The sequence below is a fragment of the Scylla paramamosain genome, chromosome 18 (genome assembly GCF_035594125.1).
Source record: "Scylla paramamosain isolate STU-SP2022 chromosome 18, ASM3559412v1, whole genome shotgun sequence".
NCBI classification, from domain to species: Eukaryota; Metazoa; Arthropoda; class Malacostraca; order Decapoda; family Portunidae; genus Scylla; species Scylla paramamosain.
In genome coordinates this window covers 20,372,604-20,394,649 of record NC_087168.1, presented here as the reverse complement: position 1 = coordinate 20,394,649, position 22,046 = coordinate 20,372,604, and the positions used below count along the sequence as shown (strand labels likewise).

General features: G+C 41.9%; 1 protein-coding gene and 2 long non-coding RNA genes across 9 annotated transcripts in view; 1 reads left to right on the top strand and 2 right to left on the bottom strand.

Moving 5' to 3' along the window:
- The window catches only part of LOC135109248 (uncharacterized), a 20,531-nt gene extending 388 nt beyond the window's left edge, over positions 1–20,143 (bottom strand). The window contains exons 1-5 of one of the 5 annotated variants that reach the window (XR_010272619.1): positions 13,019–13,363; positions 2,920–3,096; positions 2,085–2,240; positions 1,071–1,191; positions 1–585 (exon numbers count right to left, since the gene is read on the bottom strand). The exon at positions 1–585 is cut by the window's left edge and continues 388 nt beyond it. This is a non-coding gene — a long non-coding RNA (uncharacterized LOC135109248). Of the gene's footprint in view, positions 586–1,070; positions 1,192–2,084; positions 2,241–2,919; positions 3,097–13,018; positions 13,364–20,034 lie in introns of those variants that run through there. The other 4 variants (XR_010272618.1, XR_010272622.1, XR_010272621.1 and 1 more) reach the window with 4 other exon arrangements.
- The window catches only part of LOC135109247 (uncharacterized), a 259,673-nt gene that overhangs the window by 48,843 nt on the left and 188,784 nt on the right, over positions 1–22,046 (top strand). For 2 of the 3 annotated variants that reach the window (XM_064020504.1, XM_064020508.1), the window contains exons 1-2: positions 1,158–1,265; positions 14,004–14,044. The gene's annotated coding sequence lies outside the window, so the exon portion shown is untranslated. Of the gene's footprint in view, positions 1–1,157; positions 1,266–14,003; positions 14,045–22,046 lie in introns of those variants that run through there. The other variant, XM_064020505.1, reaches the window with a different exon arrangement.
- LOC135109249 (uncharacterized) overlaps positions 1–22,046 on the bottom strand; it is a 48,520-nt gene that overhangs the window by 12,273 nt on the left and 14,201 nt on the right. The gene's annotated exons all lie outside the window — the stretch shown is intronic.

The window sequence follows — 22,046 nt, the reverse complement described above, 5'->3', positions numbered from 1 at the left end:
ATAATATTGATAATAATAATAACAATAATAATAATAATAATAATAACAATAATAATAATAATAATAATAATAATGATAATAGTTAGTGTTAAACTTCGATGCATTTGAAGAAAACCTGATTAGGAAGCCACAGTCGAATACTGAATAAATAAATACATAAATAAATAAATATAAATGGACGATGTTGAAGTTTGGTGCATTTTGAAGGAAATTTGATAAGGAAGTCAGCCTGAAACATGGCAAAAAGTTATTTCCCGGTTAAATCAGTGAGTGTGGAAGGCGAGAGAGAGAGAGAGAGAGAGAGAGAGAGAGAGAGAGAGAGAGAGAGAGAGAGAGAGAGCATAGACCTAGATGGAGAGCAGACAGACACACAGACACGCTCTCAAACCCTTCCTTGGCAGTAAGGGTCAGGGCACGCTGGCTTCCTCTCCCACTCATACAGCCTTTCCACCAATTACTCAGGTGCGCGACAGACTGCGTGGGCTCTAGGTACTTTTGATCAGCAGCAGCGGGAGGCTTGGCTGGCGGCAGGGCGGGTGGGCGGCTGGGTGGCTGGGGGGTAGAGGGGCTAGGTAGAGCTGGCCGCTGCGGGAAAAGCAGATGGCGATTTAATTTTCAGGCGATGTTCCTAATTAGCACTCGGCGTGGGCAGCTACAAAATGGCCGCCTAGGAAAGGGAACAGGTGAGGGTGAGGGGCAATGCGTGTGAGTCCACCTTCAGGAGGGTAGATGGTACTGGTGCAGGTACAGGGTGGTATAGTGGGGGGGGGTAAGTTCTAAGCTCCACCTTCAGGCTTTTCCAGATAACATCAGCTTGAACACGCATCGGAAAATTGGCACTGCGAAAATATGGTTTGAAGCATTTTTGGCGACACTCCATAATTAATACACGTATGTAGTATATGAAGGTGTGTGCTCTCTCTCTCTCTCTCTCTCTCTCTCTCTCTCTCTCTCTCTCTCTCTCTCTCTCTCTCTCTCTCTCTCTCTCTCTCTCTCTCTCTCTCTCTTTTTGCTAAACACACACACGGACATCAGTATTTTATCTGCCGAACACGTTTCTATCTACGTACGTTCGTGTTCACTCAGGGTACGATTCTCTTGCTTCAGAAATCCCAGCGCGGTGCAGGCAGGTGTGAAGGACAAACACGTGCAGGTGAGCGGATCTGACCAGCCAAGGTGTGCGCGCCTCACCTGGAGGGAGGGGGGCAGGTCACCAGGTGTCACAGGCGCACACAGATTACCTTCACGCACTTAACATGATCCAGGTAAACAAAACAGGTGTTATTGAGTTAGTATGTAAGGATAGTGTGTAGCTGGAATAAACAGGTAGTGACTTTTAGGAACGCGAGGCATTACATCTGTTTTTTGAAGACATACAAAGTTTATAGTTGCTTTAGAAAGGTACTGGAAATTGAATGATTTATGGCATTACAGCAGATTCATCTAAGGCCATATTTTTCTATGTAAGAGTGTCTTTGGCTAAGGGTTATAAAAGAATTAAGATCGACTGAGGTGCCACTCCCTGCAGGAAAGAGATAAAAAGGAGATAACTTATATAGCAAGGTGTAAAATACTGACCAAAAGAAGAATGCAGGTAACAGCTCAGGTATCAGGTAAGACAAGACAGGTAAGAAAAAGATGCTATAGGAAGTTTTCTGATGTTTTGTGATTTTCCTTGTCAAATGAAGGATGGAAAGCTTAGAGATATATTAGAATTTATGCAGTGTGGGCATGCTTACACACACACACACACACACACACACACACACACACACACACACACACACACACACACACACACACACACACACACACACACACACACACACACACACACCTGTATGGTCCATGTCAACAAAGTGAACACATAAAAAAAAGGTTTACAAAATTTTGCTCAACGTACAACGCTACACTCGCATACATCTTTTTACGTGCAGATACAAGTGTTTACGTTGTTTACACACACACACACACACACACACACACACACACACACACACACACACACACACACACACACACACACACACACACACACACACACACACACACACACACACACACGACCAGAGATCAGAACACACATTTTGCGTCACCTTAAGACTTGACTGTGGAAGTTCGTGATCTGACATGACGAGACTGGAAGTAATTTTGACTTCCAATTGAACCAGATTGACTCGTCTCTTGAACATTTTTCTTTTCTCTACGTAATAGATGACTGGCCTAGGGTAACAATAGACCTGTGAAAAAAAAAAAAAAACACTAAATTTGCCAATCACCAAAGAGTATAGTTAAAAGGGTTATCGAAATAAGAATGGACTTTGTCATTGAATTAAGCATTTCTTTTCCTGTGTAATATTAACCATTCAACTGCTCTGACATTTCCTTAACCTTAATAAATTGATGTCTTGTAAGTTCAGAGTATAATTCTCAAAGTTACAACTGACAGGAAAAGGAATGATTGATAGTTCATATCTTTTAGCATTTATAGTTTTGAATTTGTTAACTGTAATTGTCTAGGATGACTCAGAATGAAATAGCTACCGAGGTTGTTGTTGTCAGGTTGTTATTAGTGATCAGCGAGTTAAGAATCTTAGTTTTGCTGTAGTTACTGCTATAAATGAATGTTTTAAGTAGCACTAAATTAAGTATTTTTGTCCAAATCTTCTAGTACTTGTAGTTTTGTACTTGCAAAGTATAATTGTGCAGGATGACTTCAAATAAATTAGGTAACAGTGGTCATGTTGTTAGTACCTATCAAAGAGTTAAGAAATAATTACTGTTATAGAAGAAGGTTTCAAGTAGAATAGATAAAACGTTTCATGTTTAGTACTAATCATAATCTCATCCACTTTCCGAAGCATTAAGAAGCTCGGCATTGTCAGAAGCACATTATGGATACCTCACATCTCTACTTACTGAGCCATTAAGCTATTGAAGGCAGGACTGAGGTGCAATTTAATCCTAACGGCAGGACGAGCAAAGATCCCAGCTTAAAATGTACCAGAGGAAGCAGTGTTATATTTTTGTCCAGGTGGTTGCAGACAGACTGATGGTGAGGGATGGACGGAGGCGCTATAATGGTGAGTACAAAGCCTGGTGAGGATGGTGAGACAAAGAACAGTGATTTGGGCGAAAGTTTAGGCTCAGGTACACACACACACACACACACACACACACACACACACACACACACACACACACACACACACACACACACACACACACACACACACACACACACACACACACACACACACACACACAAACCCGGACCTACACGTTGATGAAAAATCTTTATTTAATGTTTTGCGTTGATGGCAGTGCTTTCGTTTTTTCCCTTTTTTTTCCGTGTAGACAACCAGTCACTAATGAAGGCATGATGTATACAGAGCTGTGTTGTCACTCTGTATCCTCATTTCGTGTGAGAGAGAGAGAGAGAGAGAGAGAGAGAGAGAGAGAGAGAGAGAGAGAGAGAGAGAGAGAGAGAGAGAGAGAGAGAGAGACCGATGCCTGTCTAGTACTTAAACCAGGCATGATAATCTTAAAAAGAAAAAAAAAAAGAAAAGAAACAGGGACGCCTCTCCAGCATCACCATTATTTTACCTGCCTGCATTCCTACTGTCACTGTGCCAAGGTGTGCCAATATACCAGTGCCCAGTGCCCCGTGCCCGTCCCTCCTGACACGGGCACAGTGGCAGAGGGGGATGCACGTAGCCAGACCAAGCCAGTACCGTGCCTCTACCTTCGGTCGGATGCCTCGCTGCCTGTGCCCGGCGACCTAAGCTATTAGCATATGAATGAATTGCTTCCCTAATTACCCGCCGGTCTGAAAGCCATATAAAATGGCCGACGGTAGGTTGATATTAAAATGGCGACCGTAGAGTCCAGTTTATTTGGCTCGTAAGCAAAGTTCGGTAATTAGTTGAAATTGCGAACAAATTACCATTTTTTTAATTAATACCAGTTTTGAATGTCACTTGCCTCTGTTAGTGGATGCGAGTGTTGGACCAGCGACCATTTTATTGCTCGCGGGCTTCCTTGCTGTGTGGGGCAGGCCGGCCGGCTGTGTGGCATTAGGGAGAAATTGCCTACTTGAATATCAGAGAGAGAGAGAGAGAGAGAGAGAGAGAGAGAGAGAGAGAGAGAGAGAGAGAGAGAGAGAGAGAGGAGAGAGAGAGAGAGAGAGAGAGGTATGCAGTCATTCCCTCATCTTCATTTTCTCCAGCAAGCATTTAACAAAAGTAATAAAAGCTCATGGGGTCAAAAAAGAAAGTCAGACAAAGCTTGGATACACTCTAGTTTCGCCTTGTCTCTTTTATTCTTATCCCGGCCTTAATCTTCTTTGTTATACACACACACACACACACACACACACACACACACACACACACACACACACACACACACACACACACAGAGAGAGAGAGAGAGAGAGAGAGAGAGAGAGAGAGAGAGAGAGAGAGAGAGAGAGAGAGAGAGAGAGAGAGAGAGAGAGAGAGAGAGAGAGAGGACTTTCTTTTCTACTCATTCCCTCAAAACCCAGGGAGAAACACCAGTTTTTCCACACAGGGGGCTGAGATACCCGGGTGTCAGCATCACACGGGACAGACACACAGAAGCATCTATATTCAAGGTCCCTCATTTTCGACACCTGTAGTCATGAGGAGAACTTTTCCTTATCAATACTTAGGTGATGCACAGGTGGACCTCACCCAAACAAGGTCTTGGTTTTACGGAAGGGCGTCAGTCATGCACCAGAGTGGAGGGTTCATATAAAACCTTGCATGAGGCGTCGTGTCCTCTCGTATTCCCAGCTTTTAGAACCGGTTAGTCCAGGGTTCAGGGTTCAGGCCTTCTTACGAGTATACCCGGTAACACCACGATGACAGTCACGCCTCATCTGGTCTTGTCTCCTTACTGGACCTGTTTCATCTCCCCTCCTGACCAGTTTCACCTCCTAGCCAGAGTATCCTTGTCCTTGCTCCTCTTAGTTTCTTCTCACCACACAAGTCTCACTTTTTCTTGGTCTCCTCCCTTCGTCAGACCAATGTTCTCTCACCTCTTCACCTTTTCTTATTCTCCTCTCCACATCTTACCTCCTCCTGCACTCCCTCCTTACCAAAGCAGCTTCCTAGTCTCTTCTAAACACACCAGCTTCATCCTGCCTCCTCCTGCCTCCTACACTCCTTTTCTCAACAGGTCATCCTCGCTTCACCTCTACGTGGGCTTTTCTCGCCAGAAAAGACTCATCCTACCTCATCCTGCACTCCCGTCCTCTCCAGACCATCCTCATTTCACCTTCCTGCTCCCTCTCCTTTCTAGACTATCCTCACTTCACCTCTTCCTGTTCCTCCTCTTCTCCTCTTCCTCCTCGCCTGCCACGCCGCGCCTGTCATGCCCGGCTCACATCATCCATGCAGTATTCAGTGTTCATCTGAATCATTAGTTGAACGTTTCATGAGCCGGTCGATAGCTGTCTTTTGTACATAGATCGTGGTTTGATGCGCGACGTTCATAGCCATCATATGTCTCACGCCTCTCAATCTCATGTTTCAATATAGATAGATGAGATAGATGAGCAGCATGAAGGGAGTAATAAGCATTAATATTAAACACGTGCGTGGAAAAATACTTCTTTTCCTTGTTATTTCCCGCCCATTGGTGCCAAACGATTTATTTTCCTCCTCTTCCCACACCCCGTTCGTCATCCCCTCCAGCCTCCATGACTGTTACTCTAAAATTTCTGATTGGGCAGAGCAAATTTAGTATTGTTCAATGCCTCAAAATTCAGTTCCTCCATACATTAACTCAGCACGACCTTCCATATAACTATCCCCCTTTTCTTCAATGACACTTGACTGTCCCCCTCTTCTAAACACATGTGTAGAAAAAAACTCCTTTTCCTTGTTCTTTCCCGCCCATTGCTGCCAAACGATGCATTTTCCTCCTCCCCACATCCCCTTCTTCACTCCCTCCAGTCACCATCACCGTTACTCAAAGGATAAACATTCATGCCAAACACGTGCGTGATATAAATATTCTTTTCCTTGTTTCCTACCCATCAGAATCAAATAATGCTTTTCTCTCCTCCTGCGGCGCCTTCATCAGTCCTTCCAGCTACCATGAATATTGCTGAAGGGAAAATAGAAGCATTCATATATGAAAACTAAGATGACACAATGGTTCTGCTCTAGTTTTCCGCATATTGAAGTCAAACAATTCATATTTTCCTGCTGCGCCGCCTTCGTCTGCCTCTCCAGCTACCACAGTTACTGCCGAAGGGAATAATGGACATTCATATTAAACACGCAGATGATAAAATGGTTCTGTTCCGTGTTTTCCCCCTAGTGAAGTCAAACAAAACATTTTCCTCCTCCCGCCTCGCCTCCGTCAGCCCCTACCGCCGATTGTTGGTGTTCGCCGTCATCACGTGTCCTCACCTGAGCCTCCCAAACTCTCCTATCTGCTTCCCTGTCTTTTTCCCTCGCGCTGACTTTTCATATGCACTGAGTGACTGAACTGTAGATCTATTATGCATCTGCATTTGAAATCACGACCTCTGAAAAATCCGTTTGGTTGCGTCCCATGTAACAGACTTACTGAAGACTAACCCCCCCTTTTTTTTTTTTTTTTTTTTTTTTTTTTTTACAGTAATCTGTCAGCAGTATGTTTTGGGCTAAAATTGTTGAGATATACAGAAAAAAAGTAGAGCCGGTGGCGTGTCGCGTGTTGGTGTTGGTGGGTAGAGGTGCTGGTGGGTCTCAGGTGTTGGTGTTGGTGTTGGTGCAGGTAATTGATTGTCTGTCCACCTGTGCCTGATTAGGAGTTTGTTCTTCGCCTCCGTGTCTTTATTTTTTCCTTCCTGTTCTTGATGCTTTCCTGGTTGTTTTTGTTTCCCTCAGTAATTGAATTTTTGTCTGCCCTCCTACCTTCTCTCTCTCTCTCTCTCTCTCTCTCTCTCTCTCTCTCTCTCTCTCTCTCTCTCTCTCTCTCTCTCTCTCTCTCTCTCTCTCTCTCTCTCTCTCTCTCTCTCTCTCTTAGCATCTTCATTTTTCCTCACATTTTCATCCATGACTCTGCAAAATAATCTCAAATAACCTGTATTCTTCACACCTTGCCTTTTAAACATTTCCAACGTTACTGTCTCCGAAATTGAAATTCTTCCTTCTTCTGCCTATCAAGGGAAGAAATTTTCAGATAGTTTCAATGATAGTTGCAAAAGAAATACGCTTTGCCTTTTTCATCACGTGCCCAAAAAGAACGAGGCTCGAATGCAGGCCGTTCATTATTCACACGGATTGTTTTTTTCCTTGAAGGGGCTTTTACAGTGTCGAAAGTCAATTCATTTTCCTTGTTCAGCCTCCAACTTTTGTGGACTGTCAGTTGATTTTAATTTCGGAGGGCAGGCGGTCACTTTATGGCGCTGATATGGAGGAGCTGCATAGGGGGAGGGAAGTTTGTCCACGTATCTTGAAGCATCTTTTTGTGGCATCGTTCTGTACTGTGAAATGTGTCGACTGAAGATCTTAGGGGCACTGAAACCTCGCTTGGTTCTAATTGTGGAAGGAAGGCGGTCAGTTTATGCTAGTATGGATGAGTAAGAGAAAAGTTTACCAAGGTATCTAAAGGTATGACTTCCAGATGTGTCGCCTGAAGATCTTAGTACCTGGGATTGAGACTTCGCTTGGCTCATATCTTGAAAGACAGGCGGTCAGTTTATGCTAGTATGGACGGATAAGAGATAAGATTGTCAAGGTATCTAAAGGTGTAACTTCCAGTGGCACCGTTTAGCGCTGTGGATAGATGACGTGACCTGAGGAGTTAGGTGGAAGTGTTGGCATCGTGACCTCGCTAACCAACTCTCTTGCTCTATTAGAAAATGGAAATATTTGAGCTTCTGGCAAAACACTTGAATATTTCAGCGCCCTGACTCCACACAACACAGGAGGAGGAGCACGTCACACTGTCTTGCTATTATTAATCATCCACCAACCCAGGATGTGCGCACAAACACCCACCAGCATATCGAGAAGGAAGATCCTAACCGCTCATACTAAGAGGCCGATAAAGTATATACAGCTCAGTCCCCGAGGAGCAAAGTAAGATTAGCAGCCACACTTTGCTTTGTTGAGTAGGACGAACCTCACTCCTCCCTCGTCCCCAGCACCGTCATGCAAGGGGCTGCGGTGTCCACGATGGCCTTGAACTAGGGTGTTTCTGAGCAATTAATATCAGACGGTCCCCACACCTATTTCATGGAGTAAACACACACACACACACACACACACACACACACACACACACACACACACACACACACACACACACACACTTCCCCTTCCTGCCCTCATCTTCATCTCATTTGCACGTCTTTCTCCCCTTCAACGCCCCTCACTAGCAGGTCATCCACACCCTTCCCTGAATACACCTCATTGAAATCTGTACACACACACACACACACACACCTGTTATCTCAGCGTGGACTTACTACACTTGTATGCATTATTTGCTCTCTCATGAACCTTGATGCACCATTACAGTCTTCCTCTTTCTCCTCCTCCAGTTATACTTTCTCATGCTTTCAGTCCTTACAATAAAAAAATAAAGAAAAACTGCATGGATGTGCCTCTCTCTTTCTTGGAATTATATGTTTCGGAAGGCATGTGTACTTTCCGCGTAGTGTATAGCATTCTAGTGTCTTCAAATGATGTAATTCTGTAGCTTGTAGCATTTACCTTACACATACTTGTTATACTTCGTGAAATATAGTATCTTCTTCACATCATGAGCCTTGTAGCTTAATTGGAAAGCATATCAACTTTCCACAAAATTGTTAATGCACTGTTTTCTTGGACTATGTAGGTGGCAGCGTGGAAGACCTGCTGCTGAGACCAGTGACTGTGCCTGCAAGGAAGGGTCACCAGCCAAGCAAGTACAACACAGAGTTCATGTTCTTTTATAACGGATGCAGACAAGATGAGAGGTCGCATTGTTTTCTATTAGGGCCCTTAAACTAAACCTCGATTGAAAACTAAGTGGATGTTAACTATATAATGGAATGAAAGTAAATGAAATATACCCTATAAATATCAGGTTATGGTTTAAGATTCTTTACTCATGTTGTTTATCTAAGGAGAAATTATATAGTACTAGTTTACCTGAAAACTATAGGATCACTATAAGGATACCGGCTGGCTTGAGATACCCTGATGTAATGTAACCATGCCTCATCTTTGCATTTAGGCTTGGTATCCTTGCCTCAGCCTGTCGCCGCCAAGCTCTTCTGCCTAGGCTGCCAACGATCTTCTTGTAGGGACTCAGTAGCATATTTCATTGCCTTATTAATCCCTCCAGTGAAATTATAGTAATGTGAGAATGTACTTGTTCATTACTAAGTATGTTTGCAGCCTAATAAAATAAGAACAGAACAATGCTTTCCTTTCATTACCCATCTGTCTGTAATCACGACGTGGTAACTACTGTACTGTCTCGGGTCTCAGTGTCCCCCTCCAGCGTCTTCGAGTCAACCTTGGAACTTGTACTATTTTCAGCTTCTTTCTTGCTTTCTCCCTCCCCGTCTGCCATGTCACTTGTTCTGGTAAGGAAACTGAGTCGTCTAGATTCAGTAAAACATCAATGAATTCAATGAGTTGTGAGTTATTACCGAATGATTCATATGGTCCATGACTCGACGCTGAGGCTGAGACAAGTGAGTCGTTAGCAAGACGTTGGTTCAGTTCCTGCCTCTGGCTAAGTTCCGGCCAAGGTGTCTGTGTGTGTGTGTTATGTGTGTGCATGTGTCTATTTTGTTAACCCAAAGTGAAGTGTGAGAAAAAGGAAGGAAAGCCGTGTTGGGAATAAGTAAGTATTTTCCCTGTCACTTTTCTACTTAGATTTGTGAAGGCATAGCTAGTGTTATTCATGTATCTATTTACCTTTTTTGTGAAATGTGCTCGGCCAAATCAGGTGTAATATTTTCACCGGAAAGGAGTTTGATGCGTGTCGGCAGTGCGGCGGTGATTGTGGAATGAGGCGGTGGAGTGGCCCGACCCAGGCTAACATCAATACCTGCATTGTGAGCAGCAAAGCCTCTTCTCCTCGCCTTGAGCAACCACTGTAGATGAAGTAGTGCAAGCAGACAAGGCCCGTATTTTGATCTCATTAGGTCTATTTTCAAAGGCCACAGGGATGAATTATTCACCATATTACTGTTGTTTTATCTACTAGTGATGAAGAATGCATGTTGGGTTATCACTAGGCTCTTGACAACATCCTTGAAAACCTCAATAATCTTCACTAGACCTTGTTAACACGTACTGAGATAGGATGGCGAAAGGTTTGAGAATTAAGTTTCTGGATGCTGCAATTCACACACAGCCAGTAAATCTCTCCATACAGATAACATACATTAAGACCTTTTTACTGCTTCCACGGCTTATCGAACTACTTTCTTCAATGACAAGATGGCTAATATTTATGATTATGAGGCTTTGGATTTGCCCTCTTATCTAACCTCATATCGCACACTTCTCACTGAAAGCACACAATAAATTCTCACTTTACTCTCTTCCTACATTATCTTCATTATTAATTAGATACTTGGATGATTAATTACAAAGATCCATAATTCGCCTTCCCTGCACCTTTGTTACACCTTAGCTTTTGAGAACCACATCCCATGCAATGCAGCTATACTACACTGTCTTCATTATTGACTAGGTGCTTGGATAAATAACTGTAAGACCTTGTAACTCGCATCCTCTATACCCAAGTTACACCTGAGCTTTAGAGACCCATACCCCACCCCTTTGATTTACTAACTAGCCAAAGCAGGCCATCACACCCCGGCACACCCAAGCACTACAAGAATTTCCTCTGGTGCTTAATATTTTTCAGAATCTTGCCGTACCTATGATAAACTTAGTCTTTCTCACGCAAATCTTAGACCATGTTAAGTCAGTTTTATGTTTCTTGGTATTTTTGTAACTTGGTAATAATACCCTTGCCACTTTGTTACACAGCCCTGTACTTGTCACGACACAAGGTCACATGTCTCTGTTTTGCAGTCGGTATTCTCAGCATCATGTTATTAACTAAAACACTGTCATGAGTCTTGGGAGCAGTGTGAAGGCTTAAGGAATGTGGTCAGTAAAGGAGGGTGTGACTTGCTGTGAGGCGGGACGAGCATCCAGGCTAATAACAATGGTTCGTATTATTACACAATTTTGAATTTATTAATACTATTTTCATAAACCCTAGAGGTGTTTATGGTGCAGAATCCTTAATAATCTATTAATAGATTAAGAATACCCTTGAAAATCTCAGTCTAACTACCACTACAGCCTGTTAAGTCATCTGAGTAAGACACGTTTGAGAATACTGACAAATGCGCGGCTTTTACTTGTTTACTTAAAGTGATTTGAAGAAAACTCTACTACTGACGACGCTGGCAGTAACGTTAGCCTCCCAATAGTCCCATCACAGCAACATTACATAGTCATCGCCTCACTACCGGAAAAAAAAAAAAAAAAAAAAAATCCTGATGTCTTTTTAAGTTGTGATCTTGAATACGACTAAAGGGTGTCTGTACTAAGACTGTTGAGTGGGTCCGCCTCCGTGCACTACCTTGTATAACTTAGATAAAGCACTGCAGGTAGCGTTCAGATGCGTTCAGTATACAGATGCATCACACAAGTTGTCTATATAACAATTTTCATTACGCTGCACTGAACTGTTGGCTTACACGAGACACAGCAAGATGTTTTCATGGCAGGGACTCACGATACCGACCCTGCATGATAATAAAGAGTCATGTAACTATAAAGTGTAGTGCATGTCACTTCAGGAGAGCATTAGAAGTTCATAATATTCCAGCAACAGGCGAATAGTGAGGCACCGCTGGGAAAACAAGTGAAGATAACCTTTGATTATTACTGATAAACGTTGATTCTTTGCTCTTAATGTTGAAAGGTAGAAGGTTACACACATTATGCCCTTGGTGATAATTCTGTAATGCTGATAATTTCTCTGCAAGTTCACCATTTGATACGCGAGCTGGTAAATGACACGGGAGTTTTGAAATGGCGACAGAGGCGATGAAATAAGTGAATAGATAAATAAACAAATGAATATGTATATAAATACAACTGTATATAGAGAGAATGAACAATAAAGATGCATGTTTACCGGTAATGAGCTTGATTGCTAGATAGAGGCAAGGAAAGAGAGGGTTAGGTGTGCACTGTATTGCTGTCTTGTCTTTTGTGGCTAATCATTGAAGGTAAAAATGGGCGTCAAAACAAGAACAATCATGATAATTTATAACAGACATTAAGACATCCTGATACACTCGCTAGAAACTTAGACGAACAATCGCATATAAAAACTCAAGCGAAAAGAAGGGTGCCAAAATACGCCAAGAATTAGTTAGAAATATGTCACCTTGGCTTTGAGACGTCGACTGCAATCATAGTTCATTACACTGCCATGATCGCTGACGGAATACTAAAATGAATGCCTACAAGATCCTAAGAACTTCGCTAATTTCACCTGTTACCCGCAATTTCTCTACATCCTGACAGTAGAAAAGCTCCACTCAAAGATCATTACAGTGCTATGATCATTAAACGGAATAATAAAATTAATACCCATGTACAAGATCCTTTTAACTCCCCTTAACCCTTTGATTGCCACTTGCTACACCTTTCCCTAATTACCAATCATTCTTGAGATATCTTTACTTGCTCTACAACCACACTGGGAAGAAATTGCAAAATGTACTATTTTTCATCACTAAATTTCTTGTAGATGTTTATAGAGACTTCAGGCATTTTGCTTTTGGTGCTGCTAATTGTTTCGTGTCGCAGTGAAAGGGTTAACTCACCTGTCATCCACAATCTCCTTACATCCTCACACTAGAAAAAACTGCACCCAAAGATCATTACAATGCTATAATCATTACATCAAATACCTAGATAAATGCTTACAAGATACAAAAAAATTTCCCTTAACTCACCTCTCACCTACAATTTCTTTTTTATGTAAGGGAGGCTCTGGTGTAGGCAACAAAAACGAAATACATAAAAAGGCCCACTGAGGCGCCAGTCCCTGTCAACAAAAATAAAAACAACACTCAGTTCAGCCTCCGCCCGCCTGTCCGCCACCACACTGTAAACACCTCACTATCACTGTCCTGTCTTGTCCTTCAGAATGCTTGACTAACTCCCGTAACTCGTACATATGCCTCGCTATTCCTTCTTTACCATGTGATAGGCTGCTTGTTGTGTGTAGCGTGTCTCCACATAAGAGAAGAGACAATTGCCTCGTGTCAGGTCAAGTTGATTGGACACCTGTATCTATTACGGCTGTGTTACCTGGCATCATGCACCTGCACACCTACACACACACACACACACACACACACACACACACACACACACACACGTTTAAGCATTTCTTTTGTTCTATTTTATCGTTTTCTTTTCGATATTGAAGTCAAGAAGGTATTTTTCTTTATTTTTTGAGAAAGTCATACACAAAAAATGGTTTTCACATGACTTTGACATGATTTTCTATAAGATGTTAATTTCTTTTCCAAGTATTTTCTCTTCTTCTTCTTCTTCTTCTTCTTCTTCTTCTTCTTCTTCTTCTTCTTCTTCTTCTTCTTCTTCTTCTTCTTCTTCTTCTTCTTCTTCTTCTTCTTCTAATCCTTCTTCTTCTCAAAGGTACACATTCATCAACTGCTTGCATGTTTTGTTGTAATATACATTTTAATCACGTTTCTCCTCCTCCTCCTCCCCGTCCTCATCATCATCATCATCATCATCATCATCATCATCATCATCATCATCATCATCATCATCATCATTCTCCTCCTCCTCCTCCTCCTATCGCCATTTCCATAGTGTCTGAGGTCAAGAGCATGTAGAAGGTCTCCTGTAGTTTCTTCCACCTAAAACTCAACAAGCTTGCCTTCAATAAACACTTCTTTCTTCCCACAGATTGAGACGTGCCCTGCGGAGACTCCTGAAGGTGCAGCATGGTACGTAAGTGTCCTCATCTGATTTGTGAAACGTTTTGAAGGCGCTGGAATTTATCTGTACCAAAATATACTGTTACTGTGTCTCCGAGTGGCAGTAAAAACTTATCTTGCCAAGCGGTAACTCATAAAATTATGAAGACTTTTTGTATTCTATTATTCTTCTGCCTTAACTATTTCACTGGTATTTGGCACACGTTTCCTTAATCATTAACCACTCGGAGACATCTTTTCTTGTTCTATAGCCACCTGGCTAGAAATCGCGGAATCTGTTCTTTTTTATGAAGATTCCATACATTGATTGCAGTGCTGTGAATTGTTGCATATCGCAGTGAATGGGGTAAAATATCAATCAATCAGACATTCTTCCTTTCTTCTTCCGGCTGCTGCTATTAGGGGTCGCCACAGCAGATCAACCTTCTCCAAAACGCTTTGTCCTTTGTCACACCCACCACAGCCGTACATTCTTCCTTTGGACTTTATTTATTTATTTATTTATTTATTTTGTTATTTATGTAAGAGGAAGTCAGGCCAAGGGCAACAAAACTTGAGAAAGGCCTTTTGGGGGTGCCTGTCCCTTAACATAATATATTGAAAGCAGATCCAAAAATTACATTGTGAAGTGTCTTGAAGAAGCGCCTTCAAAACGTTGCATTTTGTAGAAGTTGTGTTTATTATCTAAGCCAAACAACATTATTATTATTTATATTGTTTATGACTTGTTATTGCTTACTAATGACCTTGCCTTGGCTAATGTGTGTTTTATGTACTACACGGCATTGCTTTATGTATTGTACACCTCCTGAAGTGTCCTGCGGTATGTTATCCTTGAAGTGTCCTGCGGTATGTTATCCTTGTCTGTCATAAAAAACTAGACTTTTTTTTTCTTTTCTTCATTCAATAATAGGTCATGTCTTGCAGGATTCGATGGTCGAGTTATGCTCATGAAGGCTGAAGATATATATAGATTTTTGAGGCTTGAAAGTTTTTTGTCGGTAAGGTCATTTCTTGGATGATTAGATGGTCTGTGTATGCTTATTTCTCTGAGGCTTGGATGGTCACTGTATAAATATATTTCTTACAGGATAGTAGATATTTTGTGTGAACTTTTTTTCCCAGCAGTTTGGATGGTCTGCCTCTAAATCTACTTCCTGAATTCGTGGATGGTCTGCTTGTAAACCTTGGATGACCGATCTGTAAACTTACTCCTTGGATTCTTCTTTATTTGGATGGTCGACCTGTAGACTTGTACGTTAGAGGGTTGGCTTTTCCTGGTGAGCTTGTCGGCTTGGCTTTCTGGGTGACGTGGTGAAGTATAGTTTATGTTATGTAGGATGTGACAGCCCACACTCATCACTGGCGTCCATGAAACTTAAGATGTCAATGGAAATTTAGGGTTCAGTTCAGGTGAGACTTGAAAATGCATGAAAGAAAAAAAAATATGGAAAAAAAAACTATATTGCAGTTAAAATTATCAGTATATACGTGTTCTCTTTTACAAATAAAGTATCATTTCTATGTAATTACAATAACAAAAAAAAATTTACTACTGGAACTACTACTACTACTACTACTACTACTACTGCCTGTATTATTATTATTATTATTATTATTATTATTATTATTATTATTATTATTATTATTATTATCATCACTGTGTCTGTTAACTCCACTTGACACCTACTTTGGTCGACTAAGCAGCGTCAGGCAGCGCGAGGGGAGCGGCGGGCCAGGAGGAACCGAGACGGGGACGAGAAAATTTGATAAGAGGGGAGACAGGGGCGATGAAAGGGGAGTCACGGATGAAGGAATAAGAAACCATGGAGAAGGAGAGAGAGAGAGAGAGAGAGAGAGAGAGAGAGAGAGAGAGAGAGAGAGAGAGAGAGAGAGAGAGAGAGAGAGAGAGAGAGAGAGGTGGATACATTCAGTAAAGTGTTATTTAAATAGTTTCTGATCAGCTTTCATTGTTCTAAATGTTAAATACTCGGCAGAACTGTTCTTAGGGTTCTTGTCACTCTATTCCTACTTCGCCGTCTCCATTGTTTTCTCCTTTCTTCCTCCATTTAATCAATTTTTCTTTTATTCTTGTTTTGGATATTTTTTTCTCCTTCTATTGGTCTTTCTCTTCGTTCTTTGCGTATTTTTTTTCTGCCTGTAATTATTCTTTCTCTTCTTTCTTTTCGTATTTCTCCTCCATCAGTTCTTCTTTCTCCTCCCCCTCTGCATATCCTTTCTTCATCAATCAATTCTTTCTTCACCTTCTCTTTGTATCTCCGCTATCAGTTCTTCTTTATCCTCTTTGCGTATTCTTTCCTCCTCTGTTGGATGAAAGTTCAACATGGAGTAGAAAATCTTGTACTTGATATTGAAACCTTTCTTTGCTAATGGCGTTTTCGGAATCGTGATCCAGTGTTTCTTCTGTCTTCATTTCTCTTATGTCAGGAATTGTCATGTTTTCTGTCTCTCAATATGTCTCTTTCTTTGTCTTCTAAGGTTTTTCCAGTCCATTATATTCTCTCTTAATCCCATTCTTTGTAACTCAGAAGCAAGTCATATCTGCATTTCACTCTGTCATCCTCTATATCTTCTTTCAATAGGTGTTCTCTGTGTCCTTTTGATAAGATCTTCTCTCTCTCTTTTTGCACCGTTGCCTCTCCATTAAAGTAGAAAGAATGTGATCTTTTCGTATATTGTAAGTTCTATGATTTTCCCTTATAAGTGAAAAGGAAGCAGGTATGTGTGCATCGTACTTGGAAAGGTGTATGTGATATTATCTTGATTACAGGTAAACATGACTACTTCTTACCAGGTAGAGTCAGAATGGGTTAGTCACAGTGTGGGACTGACTTGACTAATTTTTTTCCACACAGATTCAGTAATATCTTAAGAAAGTTTAATAAATGTAATATAATAAAGAAAATAGCGAGAAAAACAGCAAATCATGTGGACCAATAATTAATTACCTGGAGTAGAATGAGAGGGAGGTAAGCTTCTAAAGACTTACATCATCATTATACATATAACAATCAGGCAATCAGACAGACAGACGGAAAGAACAGAAGGCTAGGCAGATGAAGAGCATATACTCAAACAGCTATTCCGAAAGGTAGACGGACAGATAAACAGGCTAGCAAATAAACAGGTAGATAGGCAAAAAGAAAGGTAAAGATTCAGATTGACAGGTTAGCAGACAAATAGACGGAGACAGGTTGGCAGATAAAACAGTAAAGAGATATATAAACAAATAGGTAGGCAGGAAGGTAGACAGACGGAAAGACAGACAGACAAACAGATAGGAAAATAACGACCGACAAGTAAGTAGATTGGAAGGTAGGCTCAGACAGGCAGAAAGATAGACGAAACCAACATTTATTTAGAAAGATAGAATAGAAGATAAGACAGGCGCACAGACTGGTAAGCAAGATGAAAGGCAGAAAGAGAGAGAAAGATTGACAGGCAGAATTTAAACCGGAAGACCCACAGATAGAAAGATATGCATTAGACAGACACGCAGACAGACACAGACAGACAGGTAATCAGGTTGACAGACAGATCGAGACATAAATAGGTAGGTAGACAGAGAAAAATAGACATAGACAGAATGATAAGGAAACATGGGTAGAAAGAGACAGGCAGATAGATAGAGAAAGAAAAAGACAGGAAGACAGAGAGAGAAAAAAAGACAGGAAGGCAGGTTGAGAAAGAGACAGATAGACAAGCAGGATTTAGACAGCGAAAGCAACAGGTATTCAGAAAGGTAGACAGTAGACAGCCACGCAGAAGGGTAGAGCAAGCAGATAGAAAGGTGGATAGGTAGACAGCTAGAGAGAGAGACAGAGCAGAAGGCAGGATGAAAGACAGAGACAGAGAGATTAATGGGTATTGAAAAGGACAGAGTAGATACGTACGTAGGATAAACAGATAGACAGGTAGGGAGAAGGATAAACAGATACAGGTAAGAAGAGAGAGACGGACAGGAAAGCAAGATAAACTGTAGACAGAGACAGAGATAGACAGAGAAACAAACTGGTATTCAGAGAGAGACAGTAGATTGACACGTAGAAGGGTAGGACAGGCAGATAGACAGAAAGACAGACAGGCAGAGAGGTAGAGAGAAAGCCAAGTTGAAAGACAGACAGATAGACGGGCAGAATTCAGACAGGAAGACCAACAGATGTTCAGGAAAACAGACATAGACAGAGGCGTACGAAGACAGATAGACAGGTAGACAGACAGATAGCTAGAGATACAGAGAAAAGCAAGAAAAAAAAGGTAGACAGACATAAAGATACATGCAAAATTTAGACAGGAAAGCTGGCAGGTATTGAGAAAGACAGACGGTGAAGAGACATATAGGTAGGACAGACAGGTAGGCAGACAGAAAGGGCATTCCGGAGACATAAGCTGCAACCTGAGCCCCGCCGGACAGGTAAGGCCGGGAGAGGCAGGTGGCGAGCCTCTCTCAGCAAATTAATGAGCGACAATGCAGCGAGGGAGGCTGGCGGGCACGGATACAAAATGGCGGAGGTTATTATACGGCCGCTGAGACAAGCGCTGGTGGTGATGGTGGTGGTGATGGTGGTGATGGTGGTGGTGACTGATTCTGGTGATGGTGATGATGATGATTATATTGATGCTGGTGACTGATAGTGAAGATGGTGAGTGGTGATAGTGACAGTGGGTATTTTGGCTCTGGTGGTGACTGAAGGTGATGTTGGTGGTAGTGGTGGTGATGACTCATGGTGGTTGATGGTGGTGATGGTGGTGATGGTGATGATGGTGGTGCTGGTGGTAGTGTTTGTGATGGTGATGATGGCGATGATTGTAGTACCGGGAACTGAAGGTGATGATGATGATGATGATAGTAGTGATGATGACTAATGATGGTGATGGTGTTGACAATGACTGATGACTGTACTTGTGACAGATAGTGGCGATGATGACAGAGATAGTGGCGATAGTGATGGGGATGGTGATGGTGACAACGACGATGACTGATAGAGTGACAATAGAGACTGATAGTGATAGTGAGAATAGAAATTTGACTTCTGACTATAGTGATGATGAAAATTAAGATGGTGATGGAGTGAAATAACAATAGGGAGAGTAGTGACTTGCAAAATGATGACGAATAATAATGATGACGTAGAAGATAAGATTGAAAAGATGTTTGTCGGAATATTACAGGAACAAGTATCAGTATTTTTTGTGTTGATGGTTTGTTAACATGACCAGCTTAGGATGACAAAGGCTGGCATGAAAGGGTGACACGAAAGAGAATGACAGAAAATAGGATGTGATGCAAAAATAATACAAACCAAGAAGAAATGATAGAACCAAAAGCAAAGCAAGACATGTATCAGAAAAAAATAAATAAATAACATAACATAAGACAGGATGACACAAACTAGAATGAGATGACACGGAAATTACATAGATTAGGTAGAAATAATAGAACTTCAGAGGAAAACAAGGTGTATTGCAGGGAAACAACAAAGATCAGATGAAAATTACCATAGACCAAATTAAAATAAAAGATGACGAGAAATAGACGAGAGAGAGAGAGAGAGAGAGAGAGAGAGAGAGAGAGAGAGAGAGAGAGAGAGAGAGAGAGAGAGAGAGAGAGAGAGAGAGAGAGAGAGGATATGACATGATAAGGAAATTGCGCACACCAGATATGAACAGTAGCTAGATAAACCCAAAACAGGAAATAAGATAAAGAAATAGCAATGAATAGATGCAAATAACACACAGCAGATGGAAATAACACGAGCAAGAGGGAGATAACACCGATCACACAAACACGTCACAAATAACACACACACACACAGACTGCCAGAAATTACAGAAAACCAGAGCAAAACGAGCCACACAGCAGGAATATGATAGGGAATAGATGAAGATAATAATAACAGAGGTCGTATTGAAGAAAAAAAAACAAAAGAGGAGGGAGAAATGTGTGATTCATAACACATATATCAAGGTAAACTAACAATTTCCTCCACGATGACACACGTAGACACATATCTGCACGTAAACCAGGTTGTGAGGAGACCCGAGCGTGCACACACCGTCACAACACAACACATCACACACACAACACAGGATAGAGAACCCCGCACGTGCCTCTCTCTCCCCCTCCCTTCCTCCCTCGCCCCCTGCCGCCGCCTCCACACTTGATGCACCGCCCATGACAGACAGACTGCTCATGCTGCACACCACACTTCAAACACGTGTTACTTACTCATAACACACCACGCATGACGCCTCAGAGTGCATGGCGACGTCACCCTTACTACAGTCACACTTCATGATCCCTTGCCCAATATAACGTAATGCACTGACACGCCACAGGTCATGCAGAGTAGGCAGGCACATCCCAGGGGCCGAGGAAGGAAAAGTTTGGCTGGGTAGGGGAGGCTGTGATGCAAGGGTGAGGTAAACGACCCACGGAAGAATCGCAAAACTGAGGAGATGGGAAGAGAAAAGAATTGCAAAAGGCAGGGCGATGGAAAAAGGAAGGTAGGAGAACCCTGCGCCAGGAAAGAGGATACAGTGTGACTTTTTTTTTTTTTTTTACCTGACGTGACGGAGAGAGGAACTTGTAGAATTACGGATGAATTGGAGCAATAAAAAAAAAAAAAAATTGTAGGCGAATAGGGTGGATGGTATTCATGACCTATGCTGTTACATTACTGACGAAGGACTGAGGGCTTGAACTGTGACTGTATGAAAAGCTTAAGGCAGAGAAAAAAGAACAGACGGTGACTACAGCAGGAAAGAATAACATGACACCCACCCTTGAAAAAAAAAAAAAAAATCGCACAAGTGACTTTATTTTCTCTAAGGAATTTAATATACTCTCCTTTTTTCGCCCAGTGAAGGTAAAACAGTTCACCTGAAATACACAATTGGTTGAGGCAGAAGGTGTACATAAATTTGTGCATTGGGGGAGCGAAGGGAGAGGCTGGAAGCTGAATTTACGGCAGACAAGCAAAAATGGAAGCAAGAAACACTGAATTTACTCGTATGTTCATTCACCGCCACCTTCACTTCCTCTCTTGCTTGGGAAAGGTGCAAGATGTAGTGTGGGTCCTCGTGAATGTGGATGAGGCCTTATACAGTATACATTTGAGTGTGTCTTTCATTGAAGTGTGAAATTCATCTCCCAGTGAGGCCATGGACAATGCAAGCGTAGATTTTGGTACAGGAAGAATATTAGTGTTGGTAGTTTCTGTATTTGTTTTGTTCATCTCTATGTATTTGTTAGGCGGTTAAGTCATGTCACGTTTCTGTCATGTTTGTCATCTATTTGTCATACTTATAACTTTTTTGTTCTTTACACTATCATGCTATCGCCTTCACGACTACCATAGTGAGCATACCCCACCACCTTCAGGTAACTATCATTGGGTACCATCATCACCATCTGCACACCATTATTTGTAGTACCACCCCCTTCATCACCATTACTACCCCGGATATCATCTCTATCATCATTACTGCATCAACACCGCACCTCCTCAGCAAAACCTACTAACTTAATCACTTCTTACATTAGTACAAGAACAGGAGCAGGAATTATAATGTCATTAGTTTTTAACCTTCATTACGGGATCAAGCAAAACATCACCATCATTACCACTACCACCATCATCATCATCAGAAGCATCACCAGTACAACAAACACACCTTTACGTAACTTTCCTCCAGCACCCAACATCACCATTACAGCCTTGACCAAACATACAGATCACTACCATGACCACCACCACCACCACCACCACCCCCACGAACCCAAACACATCACGCCTGCAGCCATACATCACCCCTGCCACGCCCACGCCCACGCCCACAGAGGTTGAGTTGTGTGGACTTTTTTCTTCCTTTTTTTTTTTTTCATCCCTGACGGAGGTAAATTAGTCAGTGCGGCATGTCGCTCATTTGCCACCTTTTTTACAGGTCGCCTCTATGGTTGCTGTTTTTCATATTTTCCCTTTTGTTT